A 16144-nucleotide genomic window follows, 5' to 3' on the forward strand; every position below is an offset into this window, starting at 1 on the left:
GTGTCACTCGCGCTGGGAGCTGGAGGCTGGAGCTGTTCCTATTCAGCCATCTTGCTCAGAATTGAAATTGCGTAATCATTAAACCACAATATCATATGCAAAGTGGGACAAGTGAACTTAAACCAATTCACCCTGTTATAAATGGAGTAATAGTGGTGAGGACTATACCAAGAGACTATTAAGATATGAAATCTGTAGTCTACAGAGACAGAACTTACTATATGTTAAAAGAACAAGAAACATGAGCTGGGTCTAAAAATAGTGACTTAGCACGATATGGAATAGTAATTTTGAGCAAAATATTGAGCTTATAACTCAGATTATCTTCTCTTCTATTATAAACAAATAACTTTTCTCTAGTCCAGGTGGAAATAAGTGTGGTTGCATTTTATCCCTGTGAAACATTGAGGCACAAAGGAGGCCAACAAAAAAATACATTTTACATATAACTGTATATATTTGTTATTTATTTCAGCCACCCAACTTTGAAGGTTGTTTGGTGTTTGGGAACATTCAAGTTGGTGAGTCTTGCTGAGGAAGCAATAACTACTTTTATCTATAAAAACTAAAAAGATTCTGTGAATTCACTCTCTTAGCTTCCATTGCACATGACCTAAGCTCTATTAATCAAACATATGTGTATCAGACTGACACAGGAATGAGAGATACAGATCTCTCTCTCTCTGTCTGGTTCTCTCTGTCTTTGTCTCTCTCTCTCTTTCTCTTTTTCCTCACAGTAGTAGTAGCAGCAAAGTCTGGTTGCTTTTACATAAATAAAAGCAATGAAACTCCAGCATCTAGTTCTACTCAACAGCAGTAGCAAAATTTTTCTAAGATAAATTTTTAACACTGCTCTGGAATATTTCTGGAAATGTAGCTTTGAGCCTTGCTCTCCAAGCCTCTCAACAAATCTGTGAGCTACCCTCATGTCCTTTTTCTGTTTAATCACCTAGTCAGCCTTTATTGCTTGCAAATATGAATCCTAATTGCTACAAGACTGTAGAACAAAGGTGAGTTTTAAGGATTGCTCTTTCTTCATCAGACAGTATTAAGTGTTGCCTAGCATTAGCACACTTCAATTTACTCTGAATCAATACAAGCAACAGACAGAACTAGTAGTATTAATGCCCACATTGGTTTTAAAACTGGTGGCCACAATCTGTGATAATTTTGCAGAGCAATGCTGGCATTTTCAGCTAGTACATTTTGGTAATAACAGCAATTTCAGTGAGTGCCTTTTGCTTTAAGTGGCTTTTGGGAATTAGCATGGATTGACACGAAAGGTGAAAAGTAGCACTGGTGGCTTCAAAGGCAAAGGGGGATAATGTTCTTGTTATGACAGGGAAAAACAGCACTGAAGGTACCTCTCTATGACTGCATAAAACCCCACAGCTAGAGCAAAAGAGGAAATTATCAAAAATCAAACACATTTAAGAAAATTTGTTTACAGGTATTGATTAGACAGATCTTGGTAGATTCTGGAAATATTTGGGAATGGGAAAAAGTGGGGCTTCAAAGAGAGACAGAGAGTTCTAGTGAATTCTCTGGTGGGAGTATAACTAGACAAATGTTCTTTATTACCAAAATTATCTACATTTTATGATTGATTATAAAATCTACACATTAATACATACATAGAAAAGAAAATGCATTTGGTAGGGATATACAAGTTATCAAAGACATACAGAATGTCTTCTAACAAAAGATTTTGGCTTCTGACCAAAATATTGTAGTGCCAAAAAGACATTAATTTTCTAGGGTTATTTATTTATTTATCTATTTATCTATTTATTTATTTATTTCTCTGGAGATGGAGTTTCACTCTTGTTCCCCAGCTGGAGTACAATGACATGATCTCGGTTCACTGCAACCTCTGCCTCCCAGGTTCAAGAGATTCTCCTGCCTCAACCTCCCCCAGGTAGCTGGGATTACAGGTGCCCGCCACCGCACCTGGCTAATTGTTATATTTTTAGTGGAGACAAGGTTTCACCATGTTGGCCAGGCTGGTCTCGAACTCCTGACCTCAGAAGATTCATCTTCTCCACCTCCCAAAGTACTGGGATTGCAAGCGTGAACCACTGCACCCAGCCTAGGGTTATTTATTAACAAACTTTCACAATGTTCAAAGTGTACAATGGTGTATATAAGCAAATACGTGAAGAAAGGTATGCCTGCATGTGGGAAATAGGTTGTGATGACGTAGCAGTGAGAATGAAGAAGTGAATATTCTAGGCACATTTATAAAAGAGTTTACGATGGGAAACAAAAATAGCTGGGTGGATAACAAAAAGTCTTGAACCCTAGAAAGAGAATGAAAACCTTCAAAAGGCTTGATTGGTTTTGTTGTCAAAGTGTGTTTTGAATGATGAAAAATGTATATTTGTATGAACTACAGAATATATTAATCTACTGAGGATTTTGTATAAAAGTGTATTGCAGATTTTTTATCGTTCTTTTCTGTAAATTGACTTTCATCAGATTTGCTTCTCATATGAATAATTTTCCTGTCGCTGCTTGCTGTTTATTGCATGGAATAATTGGCATTTTGATGACTATTTTGAAAGTGCAAGTTCTAGTGCTTGACTGAGCTGTTCCTACAGCATTCAGACTGAATTTGTGTGGAAGCCTTTCCCATTTCACATTCTAATTCAAATCATAAATCAAAGTTGTGAATATAAAGGATTGTGAATAGTACAGCTCTGTATAGATTCATAACAAACTAAATTAACCCACAGGCTAGAATGGAAAGCTAAGGACATCTTTCAATTCGAACCAATTGGCTATTGAAATAAAAATCTGGCAGCTAGAGAACGCAAAGCAGATTGGATAACACAATCCCTATGAGAGCTTTATTTGACAAAAACACAAGTTTCTCATGTCTTGCTTAGTATGTAGGTATGGTGATTTCAGTCACTTTTCAGCACTTTAAAGTCCTTGGCTTTTCCCCAAAATTTCCTATTTAAAAACTGGTATTTTTCCTAAGACCTTTTTTTAAAAAAAAATCTACCTCAGTTTTCTATAAATTTTGAACAGTGTTTTGTTTTGTGTAATATGCCAAAAAGTGCATTGTAAAATATAACTGTGCATATTATATTTTTAACAAAGTAATTTTTATATTCTAAAGTGTGATTCAACATATGCAATTAGTTTCTACAATGACAAAAATATTTCCTCAAATGCCAACTCATCAAGATTTGTCTCAAATTGTACTTATATACAAGCTGGGCATTTTTTCTTTAGAAAAAGCAATTATTTTGTCAAACAGTATTTCTTTTACTGTCTTTTGTCTTTGTTTTCCTGCAGATATTTTATTTTTGATTCTCATATTAGAAAGGAAGAAATATGAAACTAAAATGTGGCCATTTTAAGCACAGATTCTCAACATGTGCATGATACAGTAAAATACTAAATAAACTTCCTGAAATACCCAGGGTAGTAGATGAAGCCTCACTTTCATGTTTTCTGGTACTGTATAGAGTTTACAGTATTTCTAGGAAAGACAGATTATTTTTGTAGCCATTCCTACAAATATTGTCTAAATGGTGTTATAATTGGAAAGGCAAAAGATTCAGACTTGCTTTCTTTATTCTGTTAATATTATGCAAATCCAGATGAAATATGAAATTAAGGCGTTTTCCTACATTATCTTGAAAATTCGAAAGGTTATGTATGTACTATATAAAAATACATATATTTAAGTTAAATAAAATATATCTGACTTGAAGGCTTTTTTATATCCTTAAAATGATTGTATTGATCTACAAACTTTTCAACAGTCAAAATTTTTTTTTTGGTTTATAGAATGTAAAATAGAGATGTAAAATCCAAACTAGAAAATAAGTTTAAAAATCAGTGCCTACTATCTGTGACTATTTAACTTATATATGTAGCATTGGTATCATAAGTCATGGTAGTAATTGTAAATTAAGACTACAAAAGACTGCGGTGAGCTGAGATCCGGCCACTGCACTCCAGCCTGGGTGATAGCGAGACTCTGTCTCAAAAAAAAAAAAAAAAAAAGACTACAAAAGACAATAGCTAAAAATACGGGATGTGTAATTTATATTCACTCATCTACTTTAATGAAGATATCTTTATCTGATACTGATATATTTATTAACAGTTTGAAAAAAATGAAAATGCAGAGAACAATCATCCCTTAGAACTATGACTACTAATTGAACAAAAGACTATTTTTTTTATCTGCAAAGCATGACAGTTTTATACCTTGGATATGTTTATTAATATATCAAAACTAGTTTATTTTTAAAAATCAAGTGTCTACCAGTGCCAGTGCTACCTGATATTAATATTTAGTTAAGTACTTCAAGAACACTATTGACTTTTTCAGTCTTTCTCTATATTCAATTATGTAGGCATTCATTCAACAGCCATTTGTTGGGAATTTACTCAGCAGTGGTGCTAGGAATTCCCTTTGAAGTCGGTGTTTGTTTCCATGACTCTGAAATAATATTCCAGGTGGGCAATAGGAATAATAATGCAGAAAGGTTAGCGGAGTCTGGATCCTTAAGGTGTAAAAATCCGTAATCTCCGTGGTAAATAACTAATCTCTAGCCTTTTTATATGTGTGTGAAAAAAGAAATCCACTTCTATATTGTTTAAGTCACTATTATGTTGCAGGTTAGAATTGACAAGTAGCACAGTCATTGATATGCAAATTATTATCAGACACAAAAAGGTTTTTAAGGTATTGAATAGGAGAAAAAATATAAAAGGATCTTTGGAGTGATGAACTAGATCAAGGAAAAGTAAAATTTAGGTGAAAGAGCTAAGAATATGAAGACCTAGACTTTTTTTTACCTGCTGATCTTCATTGCTTAATATGGGCAGGCTTGATCATCTGAGAAAGGTTAGGTTTTCAGCGTAAGATTGGGGAAATCAGATGTATTTCGCTAACAATTGAGAAATGACCCTGAACCACAGAGGGGAATCTTAGCCTTAGCTACAACACCTCAATCAGTCTAGGGACACCTAAGCCACAGGCACAGCTAACTACTTGAATTCCTGACCTATAGAAACTATAAGACAAAAATTTGTGTTGTTTTAAGCTGCAAAATTTGTGCTGATTTATTAACATAACAATAGAAAATTTATACACTAGACAACTAGGTCCAAACAAATAAAAGAACATTGTACATGAGAATGTGCCAGACACACTCTTATGAAGTGTCATATGAAATGTACATTGATTGAATAACGTACATTTTAAAGATCTCAGGTCTCTTTCTGCAAAGATTAATCTGGTTGTATTCATTTTTGTGTTTAAACATTCATATGGTGGTGTCTTTTATAAAAGAATCATACAAATTTTAAATACTTAAAGATTTATCCTTTTTTAAAAGTGAGATTCCTGTTTTTTTGTTTTTTGTTTTTTGGTTTTTTTTTTTTTTTTTTGAGATGGATTCTCACTCTGTTGCCCAGGCTGGGGTGCAGTGGTGCGATCTCAGCTCACTGTAACCTCTGCCTCCTGCGTTCAAGCGATTCTCTTGCCTCAGCCTCCTGAGTAGCTGGGACTACAGGCATGCACCACCACGTCTGGCTAATAGAGACGGGGTTTCACCATGTTGGCCAGGTAAAAGTGAGATTCTAAAAACAGAAATATCTATGGATCTTTCTTCTTCTTCTTCTTCTTTTTTTGGTCTATTTCAAGCCCCTCGTTTCCATCTACCCTTGAGATGATACCACTGCACAACATCAAAAACTACACCTCAGTGTGCTACCCTTATAGCTGAAAGGATAGTATAGTATTTATTCGAAAATTGGGGCCAGAAGAAGAAGTTACAAAGCGCTGAACTTGGAATCATACGTATCTTCCTGAATAAACAAGTATTTTTCATATTTTTCTTTTGCTAAAATAATCTTAAAATGATGTTAATATTATAATAAACTTTGGATAACTACAAATGTGTGTCTTTCTATAAATATAATTATATTTCCATTGAATTAGCAAGTTCCACCAGGAAGTTACATAAGTTTTTTAGTTTGCTTTGTGATTTACATAGGTTAACTATGTGCTTCTTAAACTCATTGTCTACATACTACTGAAGTAAACCAAAACTCCTTTTATGCCACTTCAGCACTAAACTCTTGTGTGCAGTTGTACTCAGTCATACAGATTGAGGGGGCCCACGATATCAAATGAGAAAACAATCTTAACTTGTGTTAATTAAGAAAAGACTGCATGTTTTTTAATGAAAAATTGGTGGAGGCATTTTACATTAAAATATCAATTACATTATGAAACTATTTTTTAAAAATTACAGTAACATTGTCACAGAATGAGTATTAACAATCCAAATGATGAGATCTCTTTTTATGACCTGGGTAAATACATTCTTTCCAGGCATTGAGCATCATGGTTCATCACTGATATAAACCAGAATATCACTTTTGCTTGAAGAGGGAAAAATCTATAATATTATTTGTATGTCTTACTTTAAAGTAGAATATTTCTAAAGATGAGGATATTTAAGTCAATTTATGTAGCAGTATTCTGAACACATGCATCACTTTTTTCCTTCCATGAAATTTGCATACTATAAGACTGACTGAATAGTTATTTAAAATCATACACTGAATTTAATCAATTCGTATTCTTTAGTTCTGATGAAATCTCTATTGTTCTAAGTGCTAAAGAAAAAAAAAAAAAGAATTGAAAGAGGGTTAAAGAAAGTTTTCCAATCTACAAAAATAAATATTTTCAAAAAGAAAAAAAAAATAAAACCCTTCCAACCCTTTGCTTTTCTACATTTTACTACCTCCTGGCAATCTTCTCTGAATAGACTTTCAACGGACTTTGTGCATGTTCCTCTTGAGTCCCGGGAGGTGACCCCTTCAATATCAGGCCTAATGTTAGGTGCTCTTTTAGCTGGAAGGACCAAGTACATCATCTACTACTAAGCTGTGGAGGCAAGCTGAGGGATATATCTGGCAATATCATTTGAGCAATCTTATAGAAAATGTAATACATTTACCAAAAAAGGGAATAAAAGAGGGTAAAGAAGAAATATGTTATCATCTTTGAACATATGATAAATGTTATCAACCATAAAAGTGAATCATAATTTATCTGGCCGGGAGACTAAAATAAATTGAAGACTCTGACATTCCTCTATTTCAGACATGTATTTCACTGCCCAATTCTATTTTGAATTTGTATAGGACACAAAGATACTAGGTCAACTTAAGCCTGGCATCCCTTGTCCCAACCCTCATTAATTCTCTGCTTACAATAGATGTTCATCTCATTCAGAAATAGAAATGCTCCCCAATCCACAGATCAAGGAATTAGAAAATGTATAAATCAATTTACAAAATATTTATGGGGGTGCATTTTTGCTAATTTTCTTCAAGATAGCCATTCAAAATACAAATTTGGTTTTATTGAAAATGTTGCTCACTTGGTGAAAAAGCAAAAAGCATGAAAAACTTTGTTGTTTAGATGTAATACTTCTAAAATTAAATTAAACTTTTATGAGTCAGGGTAAAAGAATAATATCTTAATATCTGGAAATCCATCCACCATGATATAATATTTTTCATCATTTGCATATTCCTCTAAAGAGAGAAACTAAACATGACTACTACTAAGAAAATGCTAACAAAATAAAATAGCTAATATTTCATAAAGCATCTGTTCTTACATATGACTTTATTAAATTTCCTTATAATTTCCTGGGAAATTATAGTAAAGTCTACAAATGTAACTAGCAATATAGAGGCTTAAAAGTAATCTTTAAGCTTGCTGAACCCATTCAAGTCTTTGACTTTCACTCTAGGCCTTTATGTAAATAATAATTTGCTTTAGGCATGACCATGAAATTAATATAATTAATATATTGTCAAATCCATATAATTTAGAAGAACAACATTAATTTATTCATTTTCTAAATAACAGGGTTTGTCATAAGCATTCTTAGCCAAGGAAGGAGATAAGATACTTTGTGGCTTAGTTTGGTTTGCAACCTAAACAGCACTTATTGGCTACACCGGTCTAGACAACTGTTATTCTGTTATTAACTTATATTTATGAAAGACTAGTTTCATTCTCTCTGAGAATGAGGAGAGTAACAGTGTTATGTGGGGTTGCTATCTTCTCTAGGGCTTGTACCTGTTTGGAGATATAAATTGGGAGAAGTTATCAGATTCTTTCTTGGTCTAGTTTTCTGAAAGCCAAAGAGAAAAGCGATTTAGCTCTATTTGGGCAGCCCCCCCTTCACCACACATATCACACACACACACACACATACACACACACACTCACATCACAATATCTCCATCATATACATTAATTCAGCTTCAGATGAATAAAGACAGATATCTGTTTCAACAAAGAGAGACACAGATAGAAAATTTCTCATCATTTGTTGCCTTTTTCAACTTGAAGAACAAGAGGATCAGTCTTTAAATATAAACTTCAAAGATTTCACAGTGAGAATATAGAGATGCAGTTCTTATTATTTGTCATTTATGGTCAAACGTAAAATAAATAAAAAGTAACTTGGAAATAATATTTACAAATAACTTTAGTTAATGAACAAAATATTTCCTTTATTATTGTAAGTCTTTGAAAAAACATTACAGACTTATAGACTTGACAAGAAAATTTCTGACTAAACTTTGTTTGTTTGAAAAGGAGCTAAATTGCTTCAAGGCTGCATATGGAAATGCCTAACTGCACTTTCTATTACATATTACAGTAAAGAAAGATTGTAATAAATGGATCATATTTATTTCTTTATAGGTATAATCTGGAGACATTTTATGCAGAAGAAGAGACAGTGGAGGTGGGGCTTTTCTGGTAATTACTGCCATCAGCTGAAAAGAGATCACAGTTCTAGACAGTTAATTTTACTGTCTCCACTTTCTTGGGCCCACACAGTCCTATCACCCTGAAATTCTAAACCTGCATGGTCATTACCCTCATATCTTTTTGAAGTAGAGATGGGGATAAACAGAATATTGTATCTTTTCCTCTTACTTGAAAAATGTGAGTCTTCTCTTTTCCCAGGAAAGGAAGAGAGTTTAGCTAATTCATTTATGAAAAAATATTTTACTTGACATTTACTGTATTCATTATACTTATGAAATAGAGAATGGGAGTTACTGAAGGGAACTTTCTGGAATTAAAGTATGCAAAATATTTTGGTGACCCATAATATAGAAGCATCTGTAAAATTCTATCATAATGTAACAAAATTTAATAGATTCAGCTACTCATTTAAAAAACATATAAAGTAAATTATAAAGCTTATTGTAAGAAGACTTTACTGGAAGATCTAGATAAGCTATTATGCATGTTTAATAAGTGAATATAAGCTATTACCATATGCTTTGAGCAGCAAGTAATTTAATATATGTGCTATATCTTGAGGGAAAATGCAATAGATTTAACAAAAAATGTTTATGTTTCAAACTAAATATTAATTTTTTATTTGAACTAAGGGTAAGGACACACTGCAAAGAATAAGTCCTTTGGTATACCTTCTTTTGCCCCAGCATTTTAGCTGTCCAAGTCAGGTAACATCTTTTATGTTCTTTACCATCTTGAGGGGGAAAGGCCATATCAATTCTGTCAAAAATATTTTTCATATAACTAGCATTGTAAACTTTTCAAAGTTATACATTACATCGTCATGAACTATTAAAAGTGAAAAATATAACTAATACAATTTTGTGATTTTAGAGATGAGTGCTTGGCCCCAAAAATTTAGTCAAATATATGCAAATCATTATTAGAAAATGAAGACCAAGTTCCTTAGCTCATTATACATGACCTGCAGTTAATTTTACAACATCTTCCTTTCAGGCATAATTTTCCAAAAGACAAGGGTAATCATTGCATTAGTCTGGTTAAGCTAGATTATGCTGCAGTAAATATCAACTTCAAAATCTCAGCAATTTAATATAGCAAGTTTATTCTTATTCAGTGTTCATGATAAGTTTGAGTAACTCTCTTGTATGGCTGCCTTCTGACTGCTATCCAACCTCCTTTGGTACTCTAGGTGCTGCTATCTCACCCTGAGTCTTTGTTCCCATGGCTGGGAAAGAAGGACCATGGAGAAGTCACAGTTATTCTATTTTTTGTCTCAGAAGTTGCATGGATCACTTCTGATTATAATTAATCTAATTATTATTATTATTATTATTATTATTATTATTATTATTTTGAGACGGAGTCTCGCTCTCTGGCCCAGGCTGGAGTGCAGTGGCTGGATCTCAGCTCACTGCAAGCTCCGCCTCCCGGGTTCACGCCATTCTCCTGCCTCAGCCTCCCGAGTGGCTGGGACTACAGGCCCCTGCCACCTCGCCCGGCTAGTTTTTTGTATTTTTTAGTAGAGACGGGGTTTCACCGTGTTAGCCAGGATGATCTCAATCTGCTGACCTCGTGATCCGCCCGTCTCGGCCTCCCAAAGTGCTGGGATTACAGGCTTGAGCCACCGCGCCCGGCCAATCTAATTATTTTAACTACAAGAGCACTGAGAACATTGTTATTTCTGTGACCAGGAAGAAGAAAAGTAGATGATGGATGAATACTAGAAATGCCTTACTAATAATGTCTGTCTCATCATCATGCTTGTATTCTTACAAGTCATAGTATTTATTTTGAATTGGATAGCCTCTGCCACTTTTTCTATGTGTAATTTTGTTTAATTTATGATTCATCCTGCTTTCTTCACCTGTATATATGATCTGGAACAGTGATACTATAATAATTTTTTTGTACCTAGTACTACATATTAAATTTTAAAAAGCCCTTGCACATAGTAAATGTTCAACGAAGCTTTGTTAAAATAATAAAGAGTTGAATAAATGGTAGCTGGCCATTCAGCAGTACTCTCTTGTGTATAATTTTAATACATTGTCGCTACTCTGGCAACATGTCTATATTCTATTTGTGCTTCAAATGAAACCTTCTCAATAGAGCCATATCTTAACAGGCCAACTGGTGTGTCGTCTCTAGCCATTAAAATTTAGAGCTCTGGTTATCAGAAATTCTCATTTATCATTCCCCATGCACCACAATAGTGTGTAAGTAGAAAACATGATGGTTTAAATCAATGGGTTGGAGTTAGCAGTTGGGTTCCAAGCCCAGCTATTGACTTACTGTGTGACCTTGGGCAGATGATTTAAAATCTCTGGCTTATTTACTTCATCTGTGACGTGGAGTAAAAATAATAGCAACAATTTCATTGACTTTTAAAAAATTCAATGTGATACTCCCTGAAAAATACTTACAAAAAAAAATTGAATCAGATGGGCAAAACATTCTACTAAATTTAAACTGTATATATTTGACATAGAACTTTAGTCTTTGCATATTACACCCTTAAAATTAGGAACCATTGAATATTTGTTGCAAAAATAAATCATTAATACCAGGATTAAAGGCTTTCCTTAGAAAGTGTCAAAAATATTTAACACTACTGATTCTACCCCATACCCATACACACACATACGAACGCACATATATATGTATATATACATCCAGGAATTCAAATACTAGAAAATAGAAGAGGTAGAGAATTTGTAATCCAAACATAAGCTCTTCTGGATAAGATAGGCTAGAGACAATTTGAGAATAAGATTTGTATATGAATACTCGCCACTGCTTCAGAGCTGTTTTCTGTTGTATTGAACCCACAGTATTGATCTATATATTCTAATAAACGTGCAGAGGTATTTTTATAGGCTTCTTATAGTATCAATCTGACTCTGAAATCTAGGAAACACAATATTAAATCTTGGTTTCTTTTTGACTGGCTACATAAATTATAGCTAGTTTTCAAAGAATGTATTTCCGAAGATATTATTAAAGACATTAGGTGAAGCCTGAATGATTCTATAGAAATAAATGAAACAAAAACACCTTTCCCCTCACATTATAAAACCAATGCTTACTTATTGGAGAAAATTTCAAGAATATCTCAAGTCAAAATAGTTGAATACTCATTTTCTGTGATATGGCAATACACTTGCTCCCATACTATGACTGTAATATCATAAGTGTTTGGTTGAAATAGAAATGTTTTACCTATGGAAGTAAAACACAAGGGTACCAACACCTTATGTGCTTTGGCATGATTTATTTTATCACTTTTTCTTGCAAGACACCTAAGTATATATAGAAATTTATGCAGAAATGGGTTATTTCAATTGAGATGGTAAAAGATATTTCCAGAATGTGGAAATCTGCTCAGGAAATATAAGCTTATTTGGATTCAATATAAGTGAGCTAATTAGTAACAGGGTAGCAAAAACATAAGGTATTTAAAAGGGCTAAGGTTCACCAAAGAATGATAATTTATTTTAATTTCTTGGCACCTAGTGTCAGGTTTTAACTTCTTAGAGCCTATTTTTCACATATTCATTTTATGTGATAAATTATTTTTATACGTTTGCTTGTACTATTATATATTTTTGCAAGTAAAAGCAGCAGGAAGCAGACGAATGCCTAAGCAGAGAGGGGTGGGTCCCTGGTGAAACCCCACCTCCAAGCCAAAGACAGTTTAAAACCTGAAAGCCAAGCTATAAGCCAAATGCACAGATCAGATTGAGAACCTGTCTTCCTGTTCGTCATGCTTTCCTCTGATTGATCCCCACCCCTCACCTATTTTACATATACCTACCTTTCCCTAATTGGTTTTTACACTGTTGTGCCCACCTTTGGGTGGTGCCTTTGTTTTAACCTTTTTTGCATACTCAAAGCAATTAGCATGCACTCCCCTATTCTGAGCCCATAAAAGCCCCAGACTCAGTCACAATGGGAGATAAGCTATTACTGCATTCCCTATCCACCAAGAGCTGTTCCATTACTCAATAAAATTACCCACCCTCCTCACCCTTCAATTGTCAATGTATTCTCATTTTTCTTGGATGCAGGAACTGCTGAAAGTGGGTACGAGCTATAATACAGGTGGCATGTGCAGCCTGGCCACAAGATGAGCCGGTGCAGAAGCCAGGTGAGGCCTGGCAGGCCGAGTGGGTGGGCCACCTCTTGCAGCAGGTAGCATGCTTAGTGAGGCCTGAGCTGAAGTGTTGCTGGCTGGAGTTCCCTTGCTGGCAAAGTGAACACGAAAAATCCTGTATCGTAAAGAATGTAGTGTAATAACAACTCATAGAAATGTAGCAAACACAACTGTGAATAAATTCTTAACATTTGTGAAATTTTAGTCATAAATGTCTTTTCAGTAATTTTAGTGCAAAATTGAGTAACTTTGATTCCTTAGAAAGAAAAATAAAATAACCTTTGTTACTCTAACCAGGAAGCAGAATGAGTGCATCATTTAATTCTTACCACTCCCTGGAGACAAAAGTATTATTGATCAACACACATATGTATGCATAAAGTGAATTCGGGTCAGAAGTATTAAGTTACTTGCTCACGAAATCCCAGCTAGAAATTCGCTGAGCTGGAATTTAATCTCATTATCTCATATTTATTTTTCTGTTAAGATACAGTTAGATTCACCATAATTTTTGCCTCGCAACACACTCTGATCATGAATCTACATAAAACCCTCTATTTATTTATTTTATATAAGTATGAATATGTATATAATTATATGTTTGTATTTTAAGAAGAACATAGGAATCTACCCACAAAACGAGAAATAAAGATCTCAAAAATCTCCCTCTGTGGTCTGTCCTTATCTCAAATCCTTGCCTCTTCCTTTAAGACAACCAACATCCCGAATTCAGTCTTCATGATTACCCAGCCTTATTGTTTATATTCTTTTATATCCCAAAGAGTATATGCATTAAAATTTTTTATAATTTATAAAATGTATATCATATTGAATGTAATTATGTGTATATTGTCACTTAATATGTTGTCTACATTCACATTATATTGTAGCCTGTTACTGTACATTAGATTTATTTTGAAACTAATTATATTCCACAAGATGAATGTTTCACAATACTTTAAATTTCTAAGAGCACATAAAAAATGCGCCATATTACCTAGATGTGAACAATTCTAAATATATTAACAAGGGTAAAATATTTAAAAATGTTCAAAAAGACAAACCATGAAAGAGAAAAGAATGCAGGGTTATCAGGTACAAATTGCTGTTCATTTTGAATTATTTTTCTTCAATAATTTTGTGACCTGATTACTTCTGCAGATGAGTCCGTTTATCCACGTGTAAACTGCAGGAATGGTTCAAGTATATAAATGAATCACCATAATTAAGGAGTTTTATCTGTAACCTATATTAAATCATGTCACTATATTTTAGTAATAGATTTAAATAGGGTCTATGTAAAGTATTGCAGAGAGAATTCCAAAATGTTAGAAATTATTTCTTGTGAGAAATAAGGTAGCCACATACGCAGCTTGAGAATAATCTACTCTAGTAAGGACATTGTTAAGGCAGGTAATAGGGTGGTCTTGGATTTGTTGCTAGGATAGATCGCCTGTTATCTCAGGACTCCATAAGACAATATCTGAGACTCAAAAAGCTCTGCATTCTATTTCCCTATTCCTATTATTCCCATCTTAATTATAAGGTATCCGTAAGAAAATAAGCATACAATTTTCAGCTATGTCTCAATACACAGTATGGTATCTATAAGGGTTGTAAATATTATTATAATGTTAATAGATACATGCTAATTATTAAAGGACTAGATTGAAGAGGAATATGATCACTCTTGCAAGTTGTTTTTCAAGGAACACTGGAAATAAGTGATTGTATAGCCTCGATTATCATGTACATGTGATCTTAAAGCAATCCCATGATAAATGAATTCCAGATATGTTTTTGTCCTCAGAGGATGACTAAAAGTATCCACCATACTTTTTACAAATGGCCAGGGTTCCATAGGAGTCACACTTTTATAAGCAAAAAAAAAAAAAATGTCTCCTTGGAGTAGTTCTATAAATCACATAGAGCTACTGTCCCAATTGCAATGAGGAGAAGCAATTAAGGGACATATGATTTGCCCTTCCTCCACCAGTTCCCTCCCAAAATGCAACCATTGACACTAGGCAGAACGTGTAGATCATTCACAAGGTTCCTAAAAGCAGAAAAATACTGAAAAATTGCATTTTGTTACTTTCCTTGAAAAGAACTTTATTTTATATTCATTATACATGTACAAAGGAGCACAAGTAAAAGAAGAGAAGATAAGGTATCCCCATTTTAGTGAATGACACTGTGATTGGTGAGATCATTGAGGTGCTGTTAGGTGAGCCTAGTTTTGCATGAATAAAATTACCATGACATTAATTAAAATAGAAGTCCGCAGAGGGAAAAATAAAGCATGATGATAAAAATCTTCAGTTTTATGTTCTTTTAAATTAACAGGGAGATTAAATTAAGCAAATTTAAAATGGTATAAAAGAGTTTCAATACTTCTTGCCATAAAGGAAAGTAGTTAAGATGATGTTTTACTCCCCACCTTCTGTTAATGTGTGGTACTGCAAACTCCCTTTTAAAGATCACCTGTAAATCTTTTCTTAATGGGCAACAGGATTTACCAAATACAATTCTGAGAGAAATGCTTTCCTAGAATTCTCCCAATTTCTTTTTTTATTTTTTACAGAAAAAAATGGAAATTTTAAGCTGAACTCTCACTCTTATTTTGACGAATGTGTAAACTGATGTGCTTGCAGTTGCAATTGTGGACATTATTCAGACCCTTAAATCTCTATATCTTCATCTTTTCCTGCCCTCTGCTCACCTCTGCAGTCCAAAATACATTCACCTTCTTAAAAAGGTATAAAACTGCTCTATAATGAATGACAGTCTGTTGGCAGCATGTATACATATGTGTGCCTAGAATATCTAGGGCAGTATGGTAGCAACAAGATATCTATTTTATAATGAATCTGTAATGTGCTCTAATGTTTCTTACTTGGCCATATGGCGCTGAAAGGGAGGATAGCGCCCCAGCATGCAACAGGCGGAAGTAGCAGCAGTTTAACAGCGGTAAATGTGCTCCCTCTGCCCTTCTACATCTACTGCCCCACAGACAATAAGTTGAGAAGCTTTTTCTGGCAAATATGGTTATACGCCATAAAAACTAGAACTTCTAATTGGCTTTGCCACCAGAATAAATTTAAAAATCTGGATATAATCAATAGTTTAGGAAAAAACGCTTAGTTAAATAAAGT

This window comes from Piliocolobus tephrosceles, chromosome 4 (genome assembly GCF_002776525.5).
Source record: "Piliocolobus tephrosceles isolate RC106 chromosome 4, ASM277652v3, whole genome shotgun sequence".
NCBI classification, from domain to species: Eukaryota; Metazoa; Chordata; class Mammalia; order Primates; family Cercopithecidae; genus Piliocolobus; species Piliocolobus tephrosceles.